Raw genomic sequence first — 16,665 nt, forward strand, 5'->3', positions numbered from 1 at the left:
CATTTCCCAGTCATGGTCATGTGAGAACTTGCAGCTGAGACCGTCTGCTCTTATATTCTGTACTCCCAGTAGGCAGGCTGCTGATATTAAGACAGTGTGGTGAATGTACCGATTCCATAGCTTTAGCTCTTCTGTACACAGGCAGGATGATCTGGCACCCCCTTGAATATTTATGTAACACTTGCATGCTATATTGTCTTTTATAATTTGTGTGTGCATATTTCTGATCAGTGGAAGAAAGTGAGCTGTTGGTACTGAAAAGACAATGTGCTGGGGGGGTCTCACTGTGAGGGCTCACAGTTCTCTTTTTGGAGGTTTTGCATAGGGAATCTGAAGGCTTTTTCCTCAGTTCATGCTCTTTAGAGGTAGAAGGCTGCGGAAATTACTTACATTGCTGAGAAGACTCAGGACCTAGGTCAGTCACAGGTTGAAAAGTTCCCTCCATAAGGAATAGTTCAGTTTAGTTCCCATTTTGGAGGGGGGTGGAATCTGGCTTGTGGAATGTGGGCCTCTGTGAGGCAACATACGCAGCAGGAATGTTCATCTGTTACTGGTACAGCCTCCCTGCAGGAGAGGCATTTCTTAAACATGGGGGAGCCGGACATGCCCTGCCCTCTGCTGGGGGCAATTCCCAGTGTGTCTGTAAGGGACGGGTGAAGTAAAACTTAATTTTTTTTTCTCTTTTTGAACAAGGAAGAAAAAACTAACGGAAACCCTATAATACTAAGAAGAAAAAGCGAACAAAAATGCCTGAGTTTGCAAAGACCCTGAAATAATAGCTGCAAGGTGTGAATTGTCCCATTAATTTCAAGGGGTACTAAATCAGATGCCCATGACGATAGTTAATGTTAACATTTAAAGTATTTCCATGCTTATCAAAGACTGTAAGAAAGGAGAGAAAGTATGAAAATCTAATCAGCATTTGCCCAAATGGGGGTGGGAAAGGTGGTGGGTTATGGAAGGTGTATAAATTGAAATGTTTAAGTACTTAACAGCACATGGCACGGTTTCATTTTCCTGAAAGGGCACTGCTTTCAAAAATTTGCGAAACGCTGAAGTATGTAAAGGGAGAAAAGTCTCTAAGTTACACTCAGTTCTGGTCTGCACTAGAGAAATAGGTCGACACCAGGCATCTTACATTGACCTAACTCTATAAGTGTCTATGGTAAAATGTCACTCCCACCGATGTAACTTGCCTGCTACGCCAACTTAATAACTCCACCCTTGAGAGCGCCATAGCACTTAGGCTTATGTAATTAGGTTGATGCAGTGTCAGTGTAGGCACTGCATTAGTAACATTGACTTTAGTGGCCTCCAGAGCTGTCCCGTCCATAGGACAGACTGAGGCAACCACCCCGGGGCCCAGTGCTTCAGGGAGATGCAGGGTCCAGGGTGGTCTGGGAGGTTAGCAGAGGGCCTGGCGCCAGCAGCAGCAAGTAACCCGGCCCCAGCCTGCCCCTCTGTCCCACTGGCTCTCAGCATTGCTCAGGGGAGGGGGCGGAAGCTAGAAAAAGAGGCAGGGCAGAAGCTTGGGGTGGAATGGGGGTGGGGAGGGGACAGGAAGAGGCGGGGCAGGGGCGGGGGCTTGGGGAAAGAGGTGGAGCGGGGGCAGGGCCTGGGGTGGAGGGAGGGGTTGTTCCGGGCCCCACACCCCCTAGGGATGGCCCTGCCAGGAGGTGTCCTACAATGCCCCATTGTGACCGCTCTGGTCATCATTTTGACCACCACTGCCTAGCAGCCCTTTCCTTTTAAAGCCCTGCAAATTTTTGAAATTTCATTTCCTGTTTGGTAGGCATGGAGAGCTCACAGAGCAACGGCCCAGCTGACGCAGGGACAGCTCCTAACCAGCCACAGAAAGGTCGACATATATAAGCAGATCGCTTGGGGTACAGGGGAGAAGGGATGCAACGGACATTCAGCATGCCACATGAAAATCAAGGAGCTGCGGCAGGCATACCAAAGGCAAGGGAAGCAAAAAACCACTCTGGTGCGGAGGCGCAAACATGCTGCTTCAACAAGGAGTTACATGCCATCCTACTGTGGGGGAGACCACCACCACTGCCAAGAGCCTCATGGATACTTGGGGAGAGATGGAGTCACAGGCCCCCACAATGCATAGTGAAGAGAAGGTGGTGTTGGATGAGGAAGGGGAGAAGTATGGGGGACAGGCAATTAGGGGATCCAGTGGCACGATGAGCCAGGACCTCTTTCTGACGCCGGAGCAGCTGAGTCACTCCCAACAGTCCAGCACCAGCGAGCCCAACACAGGGGAAGGAACCTCTGGGTGCGTATGCAGTTTGCTTTTATATTGCAGTACCCTTACCACTCCACCCCAAGGGAGAGTACACACAATCACAGGCACACATACACCAACCGTGTCTCTCACAGGTCAGTGAATGTGTTTTTGTAATGATAATGATGGTTCTTTCTTCTTCAAAGTTTTCCCCTGGTATTTATACAGTTTCATTCAGTTACAATTATGTTTGTTTGCTTGCTTGTGTTTGGAATAAGAGTCTATTTATGGAAACCATTCATCTTTATTAGTTTACAACATATGGTGGCTGGGGCTGACATCACTGAAAGATAATAGTAATAGGTACATTTGTAACATTATACAACCACACACACAGCACTCATTACAATGTTCATACCAGGGTGCTAAAAAGGGCACATACCACCACCACACATTACCGTGACTCACTATTGAAATGGTCTTTCAAAGCCTCGCTGAGCCATACAGCTCCCTATTGAGCTCTTCTTATAGCCCTGGTAGCTGGCTACTCAAAATCAGCAGCCAGACATTCTACCTCCATGCTCCACTTTTGTGGAAACTTTTCTCCCTTTGCTTCACATATATCATGAAGCGCTCAGCAGGCAACTATAACCATAGGGATATTTTTTTTTCACTGAAGTCTAATCTCTTGAGTTGTGATGGGGCAAGGCCACATGGCTACAGTAAAGTACTGAGAAACAGGTATGTTAGCCCCAGGCTAAACAATTCCCTAGGACACTGGTAACCAAATGGCAGTTGCTCCAGGTTAATCAAGGCACCTGGGGCCAATTAAGATCTTTCTAGAAGGCAGTGGAGATAGCTACTTTAATTAGAACACCTGCAGCCAATCAAGACAGGCTAATCAGGGCACCTGGGTTTAAAAAGGAGCTCACTCCAGTCAGGCAGGGAGGAGCCAGAGGAGAAGAAGTGTGTGTGAGGATAAAGAAGGTGTTTGGAGGAGGCCATGGGGAAATAGCCCAGGGAGTTGTAGCTGTCATGCAGCTGTTACGGGAGGCACTATAGACACCTGCGACCCACAGGGCCCTGGGCTGGAACCCGGAGTAGAGGGCGGGCCTGGGTTCCCCCCAAACCTCCCAACTCCTGATCAGACACAGGAGGAGCTGACCCAGACTGTGGGTTCCACAAGAGGGGAAGATCACTAAGGTGAACAAATTCACCAATAAGCGGAGGACCCACCGAGGTAGAGGAGGAACTTTGTCACAGAGTGGACAGGGCCGGAGCCCTTTCAAATTGCGAAAGGCACATTCAACAGTCATTCTGCACCTGCTGAGCCTGTAGTTGAAGTGCTCCTTGCTGCTGTCGAGGTGGCCAGTGTACAGCTTCATGAGCCACAGGAGTAAGGACTAGGCTGGGTCTCCCAGGATCACTACTGGCATTTCAACATCCCCAATAGTAATCTGCAGGTCCAGAATATCCCTGCTTGCATCTTTCTGAACAGGTCTGTGTTTTTTAAAAATGCACGTATCATGCACCTTCCCTGACCAACCCACTTTGATGTTGGTAAAACATCCCTGTTGATCCACTGTCACTTGCAATACAATAGGAAAGTAGTTCTTTCTGTTGATGTACTCCATGGCAAGGTGGTGGGGTGCCACAACAGGCAGGGGTGTACCATATTTTGCCCCATCTGAGTTCAGAAACCTCATTGCTGCAAAACCATTCAGAATGTCCTGCACATTGCCAAGATCCACAGTCCTTTGTAACAGGATGTAATTAATGGCCCTGGACACAACCCCCACAACAGATTTCCCAACTCCAAATTGATTCCCAACTGATCAGCAGCAGATTCCATACATGGCTAGATTCCATACACTTCTCCACTGTCAGTGCAGATCTTATTTTGGTGTTGCTGAGGTGGCATGCTGGGGCGAGCTCCACACACAGTGCCATGAATGTGGCTTTGCACATCCAAAAGTTCTGCAGCCGCTGCTTTTCATCCCAAACCTGCATAACAATGTGATCCCACCACTCAGTGCTTGCTTCTCAGACCCAGAACCAGTGCTCCTCTGTCTGCAGCTGCTCCATGAACACCAACAACCACCTTGAACTGTTTCTGTGTTTGTCAGCAAGGAAGCCTGAAAGGCATCATCATATCCCTCATGGCTCCTCTGGCAGCTGTGAAAATACTGAAGGACCAGGTGCGTTGTGTTTGTAATGGTTAGCACAATACTGAAGAGTAGTGCAGGATCCATGCTTCTCACAGAGAGATGGCAGACACACTGGTTTGCGGGGCTTTTGAAAAAAGGCACAAACATTATGGGATGCAGATAATAGTATGGGAAGGTGCAAACTGCATCACGGGATGTTCAAACCATGATCCCAGTCACCCCTGCATGAGTAGTTTGCCCCCAGGAGGCTTTGCAAACCCTCCCCCAAAATAGCCTGCTCTAGATGGTGGCAAGTTGCACACTGGGAAAACTATCCATGGTGCACTGCTCTCTGCATCGATGCAAGTGCTGCTAATAAGGATGTGCACCGCTGACACAAGCAATTTAATTACTGCAGCAACTGTATGTTGACCTAACTTCGTTTGACTTAATTTTGTAGTGTAGATGTGCCCTCATTCTGTTTCAATGTTTTCTTCATACTTGTAACAACTAGATACTCAATGAACAAACAATTACTGAAATGTATTTTTTTCCCTTTAAAAATGTAGTCGCCTTATATCCAAGCTCCCAATTGCATTGGCTAACATCATTAGACTAAGCAGAGAGAGATGTAACACCTCTGTACAAAAAACATCCAACAGGCTGCTGGGTTGCCCATCAGCCAGGTCCAATCCTGACCCTAGCTGCTTGTACTGGGCTTGCTATATCAACTGCTGGAAACTAAGCTAGAGCCTAAGAAGTTACTTACTTTGTGCAGCAACGATAGTTCTTTGAGGTATGTCCCTCTATGGGTGCTCCACTGTAGGTGGATCTGCGTCCCTGTGCTGCTGATCAGAGAAGTTTGGTAGCATTGTATTTTGGGCACGCACATGAGCTGTCTCTCTTTGTGCTACACCATGAGGTAGCCAGGACACATGGGATAACCATTGTCAGTTCCTTCTCTACCACAGAACTCTGAAGTAGAAGGGAGTCGGGTGGGTTGTGTAGCACCCACACAGGAACACGTCTTGAAGAACCATCATTACTACAAGGTGAGTAACAACTTCTTCGAGTAGTGTCCCTGTGGGTGCTCCAATGTAGGTGACTCCCAAGCAGTACTCCTTTTGGAAGGCTGAGACTACGGAGTGAGGTTAGTTACAGATGACAGTACTCTGGAGCTGAAGAGGGCAGACTCCCCAGTAACTGCATAGTGTTCTGCAAAGGTGTGGATTGACGCCCATTTCGCCATTTTGCAGATCTCTGAGATAGGGACATCCTTGAAGACAATGATAGATGAGATCAGTCTTGTGCAATGTATATGGCAGGAGTGGCCAAAATTACTGACCCTCTGAGCCACATAAGTTCATGAGCCGCAAGACATGCACAACCACATCTGTTGGTGTGCAGGGCTTCTGCCCTGATGCCCACCCGCAGGGCTAAAGTCCACAGACCTCCCTCCCTGCGGGACAGAAGCCCTTAGTCCCACCACTCAGCTACAGGGCAGAAGCCCTGAGCTTCCCCCCAGCCCAGTTTTGTAGGTGGAGAATGGGGTGGGGAGAGTCCATGTGGGGCTCCAGGAGATGCTTTTAACTGTAAAAGAACCACATGCAGCTCATGAGTCACAGTTTGGCTACACCTGGTATATGGATCGAATTGGAGGGTCATGTTACAAATTTGATAGCACTATTTGATGCAATTTGAGACCCACTTAGAGAGTCTTTGGGCTGATATTGCTGAGCCCTTGGATTTTTCTGCCACAGAGAAAAAACATCTACGGGACTTCTTGAAGGCCTTTGTCCTATTGAAGTAGAATGCTAGGGGCTCTCCTAACATTTATGGTATAACCTCCCTAGTGTCTTGGTGAGGCTTGGGTTAGAAGATTGGAAGGTGGACTGATTCATATGAAAAGGGGTGGTTACTTTAGGGATGAATTTTGGATGTGGCCTGAGTGTAACCTTGTCTGAAAAAGTCAGTTACCTTTTCAGTAACTGGTGTTCTTCGAGACGTGTTGCTCGTGTGAAAGTAGAATGAATTATATTGTAAAAATAAGAATGGATTAAAGAAATGCTGTATGGACCTTTAAGCAGAAATAAGAAATGTTGAAATACAGGTGCCAGGAAAAGAAACATTAGGCATAAACAAGGGTGCTAATGGTGAAACTTAACAGAAGTCGGTAATCGTTAGTAAGGAAATAAGATTCAGTGGCATAGCCCAGGTTAAATTATCAATTCTGCCTTCCCTTTTTGTTATTTGCTAAGTGCTCCCCCCTTTTTATCTCGGTATAAATAAATAGTTTGTTCTTGATACTGGTGCTCCTTTATTGGGTGTATTAGCAGAGCGCTGTTGTGCTAATAAACAGGAGTGTCGACAAACTGTGCGTTCGGGGTCTAACTTGACAATTTGAGGTTCCACGGAGGATGGACCGTGCTTCATGGGGCTTGTTTTGTTCTGCCATTTTGTGGATGACCGTGCAGCCGGCACTGAATTTGGTGCCGAGCGGTCCTCCACTAGCCGGAAAGGCGCCAACCAGTGAAGTTACGCATCGAACTGTTGTGTTCCCTTGTTCTGGTGGGTCCGGGATTGACATCAGAGGCTGTCAGGTTAATTATTTCTGTTTTTGTTCTGACTGAGGGACTGTCCTGTGCTCTGTGTTCTATCCATTTCCTCTTGTGGACGTGTTTGAGTCTGGGGTGCCATTCTCCTGTCCGGGATAGGCGACCAAAGGTGTCCTGTCCCCGCGTCTCATGTGAGTGGATCGCACAATCCAGCCGCACCGCACTTTGGGTAAAACCCTGGGGTGAAAGCCAAGGGCATTGACGGGCAGTATTGTGGGGCTCTTTTGTGTGTTGCATGGCGCATCGCTTGAACAGACCCGAATCCTTCTTGTGTGACTTGATGCCCTGGTATGTGTGAAGTCCTCTACTGTAATAGGTAACCGACGTCTAGTCGGGCAGGCCCTACGAACGCCGACTTATTTTATGTATTTAGGGTGGTCCAGATCCTGTAAAAGGTCTGGGACTCCTGTATTTTCTGGGAAATGGTCTAGGTTAACTCAGGGGGATTCCAAAACGGTCATGGCCATGTTAAATCTTGGAACAAGACGAGTGGACGTACTTAAGGACAACGGGTGGCACTAAAACTAAATTGGCTAAAGGAGGGTTAATTGTTTATGCGTGGTCGGCAGAGGGCACATCATAGGTTGGGACAAATCACTGCCTCTCTCCAATTATTCAATAATAAGTTAAAGCTTTATTAAAGCCTCTCTCCACCACCAGATGACGCGCTCCCTTTACCCGTTCTCCAAACCCCGATCGTCAACACCTTCCATACTTCCCATTTCATTGTAAAAGTGACAAAGCCCCTTGTTCTGTTCCCTTTGTTGTCTGCCTCCAACCTGATTTCTTTAGTGTTCCCCTACCAAGTCGGCAAGGAGGGGGCTTTTCACTAGCCCACCTTCCTGGTCCCTTTCCTGAACATTTCTTTCAAATTGTGAAGTGTACCATAGCACTACAACGGTTTTCCGTGAAAAGCAGGATCGGGCTTAGACACGCAGGCAAGCAACAGATTAAACAAACTGAGCACAGGTTGAAGCCCTAAGGGAATTAGTGTCAGGGTAAGGAAAGCAGTAAGGCAGGCATTGACCCTGGACAATACTTAAAATGGATGAAAATCTGAGTGATAAGGTTGTCATTTTGGGACATTTAACAGTGTTTAAGACAAGAGCAGTGCAGTTACCTCTACAGAGGCTTTGGGAGAGAATTAAGCAGGTTAAACTTTTGGGAACATGTTAAAAGGCCATGTTTAAAGAGGAAGAGATTCTTGGTTTCTTTGCAGCCATTTTGAAGGGAAATGGGCCCCCTGTTCCAGAAGCAATGCTTGTTAATAATCCAAATATATATACAGCTATGTTAAAAAAAAAAAGCGTATAAGACATGTTAGAAGAAGGAAATGTGCATGTATCTATTTTGTTCTGAAATATGTAAGTTCTAAGAATCTAACAAACATTGGTTTGTAAACTCTGTTTTCTAGTTAACGGGTGTGAGATAAATTGGTTTGTTTTAATGCCCTAAAACTATTTGACTCTTTAATTCCAGTTGCAAAATTTACAGACCTTTTGCAAGACACAAGGTAATTAGTGCTGTTTGGGCTTTGGGATTTAGCATTCAGCCCTTAAGTGGTACTTGGATCTTTACAAAATCAAAATGTTTTTAATAAAGACCAAGTCATGCGTGAATAGGGCAGTTCAAATCAGGAGATAGGTAGAGATTTGGAGTCTTTTTGTTTGGTTGGTTTTTTTCGGTACGTAGCAGGTAAGACTGTTAATGAAAGAATGGAAGAACTTAAAGTGACCTCTGAAGTAACAGCGATGAGGTGCACAAAACAAAGAACAGCATTGTTTGTTAAACACTGAGCCTTAAATAGCTCTGTGTAATCAGACTGTCACTTTTATAAGGGTCAATGAAAGCTCTGTAAGAACAAAGAAACACGCTTACCCTTTATGAAAATTGATATGGCTCAATGTTTAAAGAAGTTATCGATTATAGAAAGAATGTGCTTTTCCTAGGATATGTGCAGTGTTATATTGTCGAAGGGTTGTAAACACATGAAATGAAATGTGCTGCTGAATTAAGATCCATTGGGTCAAAAGGCCGCAATAGGCTGTGTTTTCTTTTTTCAGATCCCTGTGTGTTAAGGACAGGTCTTGAGCTCTGTGATGGCTTTGCAATCCAAAAGCAAGCCTGTGTTGATTGCAAATTACTAACTGATTAGAAAGGTGAGAGAACTGTCACACAATAAAGACATACCTGGTCAGCAAACAAACTGCCCTACATAAAGCTGGCTATAACAAGTATCTTTAAGAGATTGATGCTATGGTATTGTTTAATATGAACATTGAAATAATTTAATGTTGTAGTCCCTTGTAACCGTATAGTGTGTATGATTTTTGGAAACAATCCTTTACAGTTATTGGATGCTGTTCTCAGCTTACTACTGGTTGAATTACGTAAAGCTTATCAAGCAGGAAAAAACATTACAAACTTGGTCTGATTACAGGAAATTGGGTATACACCTATGAATTAATAACTAACAGTGGCAATTTCCATAACCTTTAAAACGTAGAGAAGTCCATTAAACCTGGGCCTGCCATGCCTGGAGATAACAACAACAACATACCCAGATACTCACAGGGAAATTTGGGGTAATTCCTCTGTTTGCTGGCACTCAGCTGAAGGTTTTGTAAAAGGAATCTTTTAAGTAGATATAATGCCCCCAAAAGGGGTAGAAATGTTAGTATTTTGTCTGCAGAGAATCCAAAGTACTGTATATCATGGACTATGTGTATTGTGTAAGTTCTTGGGGAAAGTTGTTAAAGTGGTTAGCAACCCCACCAGAAGGCCAACGTAAATGTTAATGTAAAGTACTGTGGTTTGACCATATCACATTTACTATTTGCCACAACAACAAACGTCTCAGCTTCGTGTAAGCATGATTGCTGAGTTTCTATTCAAGCTTGGCACTGAATGGCACACAGGTTACGATCATCTGGTGTTAAAATAACAGGTAATAGTTCCAAACAAAGGTGGACAACTTGGACCATTTGTATTTTACACACAAAGGGGGAAATGGTTAAGAAATTGCCACTACGAAAACGTAACAGCGTACCATTGGTAGACATTTTTCTGTGATGGTCTCCACAGACTAGCTGGGCCTTAATCTTACCTACCCCTAAGTTATTTTTTTCGGTTTTAATTGTAATGGTTGTAATGTGAAATGTTAGAATTGTGCTGGTGGATAAAACAATGGTGTGCAGCTAACCCCGGCTCAAGTCACTCCCGTTTTTTTCGTATTACGTGGACTAAATAAGAAGTGACACTGTGCGTATTAGATTCTTAGTGTCAAAGGGGATATGTAGGAGCAGGATATTTAAGTGTCATAGACTGCAGATATAATTTGTTTGCATTGCTGCTAGCCCCTGTTTTATTAGGCCGGAAGAAGTAGATTGACCCCTGGACTCTATAGCCTTCTGGTTTTCCCATTGCATTTACATAGATTTGGGGCTTTCTCTCTTTGTTTTAGATTCGGGTATAGAGGACGGATTCTCTATTGTGTCGGTTGTATGGGGAGAAACAATTAGGCTGGGTCTCATGTAAATTGTTTTGATTAATGGCTAACTTAGCAAGTTTAATTTGCAATGCTTTTTTGTGTTGATGTAAATTACTACTGTTTGTATTCCATCTATTTGTTAGTTGTTACTTGTGAATGGCTGTAGCACAGGAATTAGGTGTGTGAGGCCATTGTTGATGCCGAGTCATGGGAGTAGTAAGGACTTAAAGAACATCAGAATCATCAGGCACTGTTACACCCCGAGGCTGTTAAACTGTTTTGGGCGCCTCAAGAGTGGATACTGTTCGCCGTGTAAGGAATTGCACCCCCCTGTGAACAATCACTACTCGGGGACCCGCAGAGTCATTTTGACTGCCGAAGAGTCGTAGCAGGACAGCCTGCAATACCTTCATCTACTTCTTCTCTAAGGGTGTGCAGAAGCAGAATGACTGACATAGCAAGGTCAAGAAGACTGTTGTGGCTAGCGCTGCTGCTGGTGGAATAAACTGTTGCTGCAGTTCCCTCTTTTAAGTTGCGACCAGAGGGCCTGCTCCACATGCCTCTGGTGGTGCCTGTTTCCTCGGTGCTGGTGTTATTAGGTCTGGGGAGTCCCATGACTTCTTTTATCTAGCGAAGTGTGGATAGCTAGCCCTTTTATGTTCTAAATGTGGGTCTGGCAGCCACATTCCCAGCCGCTCAACTGGTGTTCCTGTCCTGGCTATCCACTCAATTCCCAGACCTTCACTGGAGACTTATCTGTTTTAACACATATGGAACAGTAATGATGGAGAGGCTTTATTGGCGTTCCTTTTCCACTTGGGGGTAGTAATACACCAGGTAAGTCGAGGTTCAGCAGTAGTTATGGAAATAACACGGAGAAGTTTAGAGCCCTGGCAAAGAAACAGGGTGCGATCGGACAGGTGGGCCTCCAAAACCGGTCAGCTTGCGACTAGCTGGGGCAAGAGGGACCTTGTGCTTCATTGGAAACAACGTTGTTGTTTATTACCTGACTGTTACCATGAGGTTAACTAGATTGCGCTAGCACTTGAACAATCGCTTCTTCCCACGTAGAGCCGAGTTCTTAGTTGGAAGTGGCAAAGTAACGTTCATTCTCTGCCTAGGAGTTGGTTTATTTCAGGAAGCCCTACCTTCCTGTTTGACTCTTAGTGATTTGGTATGGCTGTTCAGTTCTCTCTGTTACATCCGATTGTGGCACCAGGGTGACTGCCCAACAGCGTGTCTTATATCCAGAATTGTGTCACCCAGGTGACTGCCCCCAAACAGAGTGCTAATATGATGATTTTGAATATCGCTGATGAACAGAGATATAAAGAACAGTTAATTTGTGGAACCCAGTAATTGTTGGTCATGGCGTGCGCTTGACCAAAAGGAGGGATTGTGAAAGTAGAATGAATTATATTGTAAAAATAAGAATGGATTAAAGAAATGTTTATTGTACCTTTAAGCAAAAATAAGAAATGTTGAAATACAGGTGCCAGGAAAAGAAACATTAGGCATAAACAAGGGTGCTAATGGCGAAACATTAACAGAAGATCGGTATAGTTAGTAAGGAATAAGATATGCATGGCTAGCCCAGGTAAACTTATCAGATTCTGCTTCCTTTGTTATCTTGCTAAGTGCTCCCCCCCTTTTTATCTGTATAAATAAGATAGTTTGTGTCTTGTATGGTGCTCACATTATCTGGGTGTATTAGCAGAGTGCTGTGCTAATAAAACAGAGTGGTCTGACAAACTGTGAGTCCTGAGTCTAACTTTGACACTTGTGTCTATTCCACAGTAGGTGTGTGTGCTTGACATGTGCACCAGCGCTGGAAGTTTTTGCCCCAGCAGTACCCATAAGGGAGCGCCTCAGCAACCCCTGGAGTGGCACCTCCATGGTGCGGTATAAGAGGCGCTGTGTGTTCCCCCCACCCTCAGTTCTTTCTTGCAAGACAACTCCGACAGTGGGGAAGGAGAGCAGGATGTGGAATAGACATGAGCAACACATCTCGAAAAGCACCAGTTACAGAAAAGGTAACTGCCTTTTCTTCTTCAAGTGATTGCTCATGTGTATTCCACAGTAGGTGATTCCAAGCTATATCTGTTGGAGGTGGGAAGGAGTTCACAAACTCTCGGGAAGGAGAACGGCCCTTCCGAACGCGACATCTTCCCTGGTCTGAGAGATGACCATGTGGCAGCCCTACAAATGTCCTGAACGGGGACATGGACCAAAAAGACAGCCAACGAGGCCTGCACCCTAGTCAAGTCCGCCTTCACAATCGGTGGCAGAGGGATTCCTGCCAGGTCACAAAACAGGTACGGATGCACGAGGTGATCCAGTTGGAGAGCTGCTGAGTGGAAATCGGCCGACCTTTCATGCGCTCGGCTGAGGCAATGAACAGTAGAGAGGACTTTCTAAACGGCTTAGTCTGCTCCAGGTAGAAAGCCAGAGCCCGTCACACATCTAGCTTGTGGAGGTGGTGCTGCTCACTGGATGCATGGGGCTTGGGGCAGAGGACCAACAGAAAAATGTCCTGACCCATGTGATAGGCAGAGACCACCTTGGGAGAAACGAAAGGTGTGGGCGGAGCTGGACCTTTATGAAAACACTGTACGGGTGCTTGGAGGTCAGGGCCCTGAGATCCAAGACCTGCCTAGCTGACGTCGTCACAACCAGGAAGCCCACCTTCCACAAGAGTGTGACCAGGAGCACATGGCTAGCGGCTCAAATGGGGCCCCAGTGAAATGGGCCAACACCAGGTTTAGGTCCCACTGCAGGACAGGGGGCCTAACATATGGGAAGAGGTGATCCAACCCTTAAGGAATCGGTCAGTCATAACATGGGAGAATACTGTGTGGCCCTGCACTGGTGGACAGAAGGCCAATATGGCCGTCAGGTGCACCTTGACTGAGGAGTGCGCCAGGCTCTGGGTTCTAAGGTGAAAGAGGTAGTCCAGAATAAGCTGGATCGGGGCGGCCACTGTCTATCTTTTCCAGGACCTTGCTGATCAGCGGCAATGGGGGGAAAGTATAGAGAAACTGGCCTGACCAGGACAGGAAGAAGGCATCGGAGATAGTGCCCCATCCCAGCCCCTCCCCCGGAGCAGAACCAGGGACAACAACGGTTCTGCCGAGTTGTGAACAGGTCCACCTATGGAGTTCCCCACACTTGAGATCTGCCCGTGCGTTCCTGATGCCTGGCAGATGTCAGCCCTGTAGGCAGATGTCATGGGCTATACAAAAATCCCACAGCCTGAGGGCTTCAGATCGGGCCCCATCTTGCCTGTTGATGTAGAATATTGAGGCTGTGAGGACTTGACCACCCAGCCCTCCAGGTGCAAGCAGAAGGCCACGCACACCAGCCGTACCGCCCTCTACTCTTTGACGTTTATGTGGAGGGTCAGTTACTGAGCCGACAACACACCTTGTGTCTGAAAGTTCCCCACATAGCCCCCGTCCCAGGTCTGACGCGATGGACACCAAGTCCAGTGACGGGGCTCTGCCCCTGAACAGGACCCCTTGGGGCATGTTTCTTTTGGAGGGCCAACACCGTAGGGAGGTGATCACTGGCTTGGGTACCATGAGGACTTTGTCCATCCTGTCTCTGGCCTGGGAGAACTCCAAGGCCAACTAGAGATGGAGGGGCCTCATCCTGAGTCTGGCGTGACGGACCACATACGTTCACGCTGACATATGACTCAAGAGCTGGAGGCATGGTCTGGCTGTTGTTACCGGGAACATTGTGACCATGTCGATGAGCCCCTTCAGGTCTCGAACCTGTCCGGCGGGAGGGAGGATCTAGCTGACGAGGTGTCCAGGACCGCCCCAATAAAGTCTATGCGCTGTACTGGAACTAACGTGGACCTGGTGTTCTTTACCAACAGGCCCAAAGCGATGCACTTAGACAGAAGGAGCACCATGTGATCCCGCACCTGTGATAGGGAGGCTGCCTTTGACCAACCAGTCGTCCAGACAGGGGAAGATCTGGACCTCCCAGCGCCTGAGGTAGACCGCCACCAGCTTTGTATCCTTTTGTTCCGCAAACAGAGCTTTGCCATCAAACAGGAGGTCCTGCAGGGAGGTCTGCGCCTCGCTGGACAGCCCAGAGAGCAGAAGCCCTTCTCATGGACACCGCGGAGGCCATGGACTGCGCGGCCGTATCCACTTCATCTGAAGCTGCTTGCAGGGTTTCCCTAGAAGTCGCTGAACCCTCCTCCCCTAGCGCGTTGAACTTCTTCCTGTCACACTCCTGGAAGAAGTCCTCGAACTTGGGCAGGGAGCCCCACAGACTGAACTCACACCAGCCCAAGAGAACCTGGCGGCTTGCCACCCATAACTGGAAGCTTGAAGATGAATACATTTTTCTTCCAAATGAGTCCAGCCTCCTTGAATCTTTATTTTTCGGGGTAAGGAATGGCTGGCCCTCCCATTCCCTGTGGTTGACCCCCTCGACCACCAGGGAGTTAGGAGTAGGGTGTGTGTATAAGTATTCATGCCCCTTGGTGGGTACAAAATACTTGCATTCTGCTCTCTTAGAAATGGGGGCCAATGAGGCCAGGGTTTGCCACAGGGCATTTGAAATTTTCACCACCCCTTCATGGAGAGGCAAGGCCACCCTGCCTGGTGCCATGGAGGACAGCACATTAAACAGGGAGTCCGAGGGCTCCTCCATCTCTTCTGCTTGAAGGTGTAAGCTTGATGACACCTTTTTAAAGAGTTCTTGGTGGGCCCTAAAGTCCTCCTGTGGGACAGAGGAAGGAGGGGCCGTAATCACCTCATCCAGGGAGAGTGAGGAGGCCGGCACAATACCTTGCATGTCCACCACTTGGTCAGTCTCCAGGGACAATGCTGAGGATGTAGGTCCCACCCACTCCTTCCTCAGAGGTCTGGAGAGGGAGGCTGAAGGTCCTTCTGCAGCTCTGGCCACGAGCGAGCCTCCATTGTGGGCTGCATTGGGGGCTATGGTGTCCACTGGTACCATTAGACTGGTCACAGGGCCCGGTACCACTGCACCTGCTGTGGCACTGGCAGAGCTGGCTGTTTGGCCTGGCTGGCCTGGCCCATCGATGGACGACTATGTAGGGAGGTCGGGCTGACATACGACCTGCCACTGTCCCTGGACTAAGAGGAGTGCCAGGAGCTATGCCGACCACGGGACTGCGATCCTGACATGGAGGACCAATACTATCAGTAACAGCTGCTCCGCAATCAGCTCTGGTGGGCAGACCTGCGATGGTGAGACGCTGGTGATTGATACCCAGGGCTGTGGAGGGATCCTGGAGCAGGATGCCGAACAGGAATGATGTCAACATTCGTGCCGTGACCGGCTGTGATAGCCCCTCCAAGATAAGGACCTTTGGTGATGTCTATGTCAGTCCCATCAGTGTTTGCTCCTCGAGGTGGAGCGGTGCCGAGAGTCTCGGTCACACAGAACCCAAACAGACAGCTGGTGGGCGTCGAGGGTGATCCACATGGACTTTGCCCTGAATGGTTGCTGGGCGGCAAACAGTGTTGGGAATGTTCCCTCGATCGAGACCGGTACCAAGCCGTGGGCGACCGCAGAGATCCCAGCAGCCGTGGCATCGGCAGTGCTTCTGGTAATGGTATGTACATAAAGTTCTGGATCACCTGCAGGGCCTCCGGTGTGGAGGGCATCTGGACTTCTGCAGAGGCCTGCTCCGAACGGGCTGGGCTATTCCGCTTGACTTGGCCTCGAGGATGGAAGATTGCCTGACCTGGATCTAGCCTCTGTCCTGGGTTTACTCTGGTGCTGCGATGAAGAAGGCCTCTTCCTAGCCTTCTTGGCATACCCTATGGATGGGGAGTGGTGTCAACTAGTCGATGGCGCCGAAGGGTTGCCATGTACCAATACCGCGGTGCACCGTGCCGACTTGGAGCAGCGCACTGGAGCCGGGGTCAGCACTGACGCCATCAGGATGGCCTGGAGCCTAATGTCCCTTTGTCTCTTGATCCAAGGCTTAAATAACTTGCAAATCTTGCAGCAATTGCTGAGATGGGTTTCCCTCAAAAAGCGTAGACAGTCTGTGCGCAGATCACCCGGTGGCATAAACTGACTACCAGTGTTGCACGACTTAAAACCTGAGGCACGGGGCATGCTCTAGCTAAGCTAAACTAAACTAAAACTAACTACAGGTACCATACACTGAACAAACAAGCAGTT

Source organism: Chelonoidis abingdonii, chromosome 1 (assembly GCF_003597395.2).
Source record: "Chelonoidis abingdonii isolate Lonesome George chromosome 1, CheloAbing_2.0, whole genome shotgun sequence".
NCBI lineage: Eukaryota > Metazoa > Chordata > Testudines > Testudinidae > Chelonoidis > Chelonoidis abingdonii.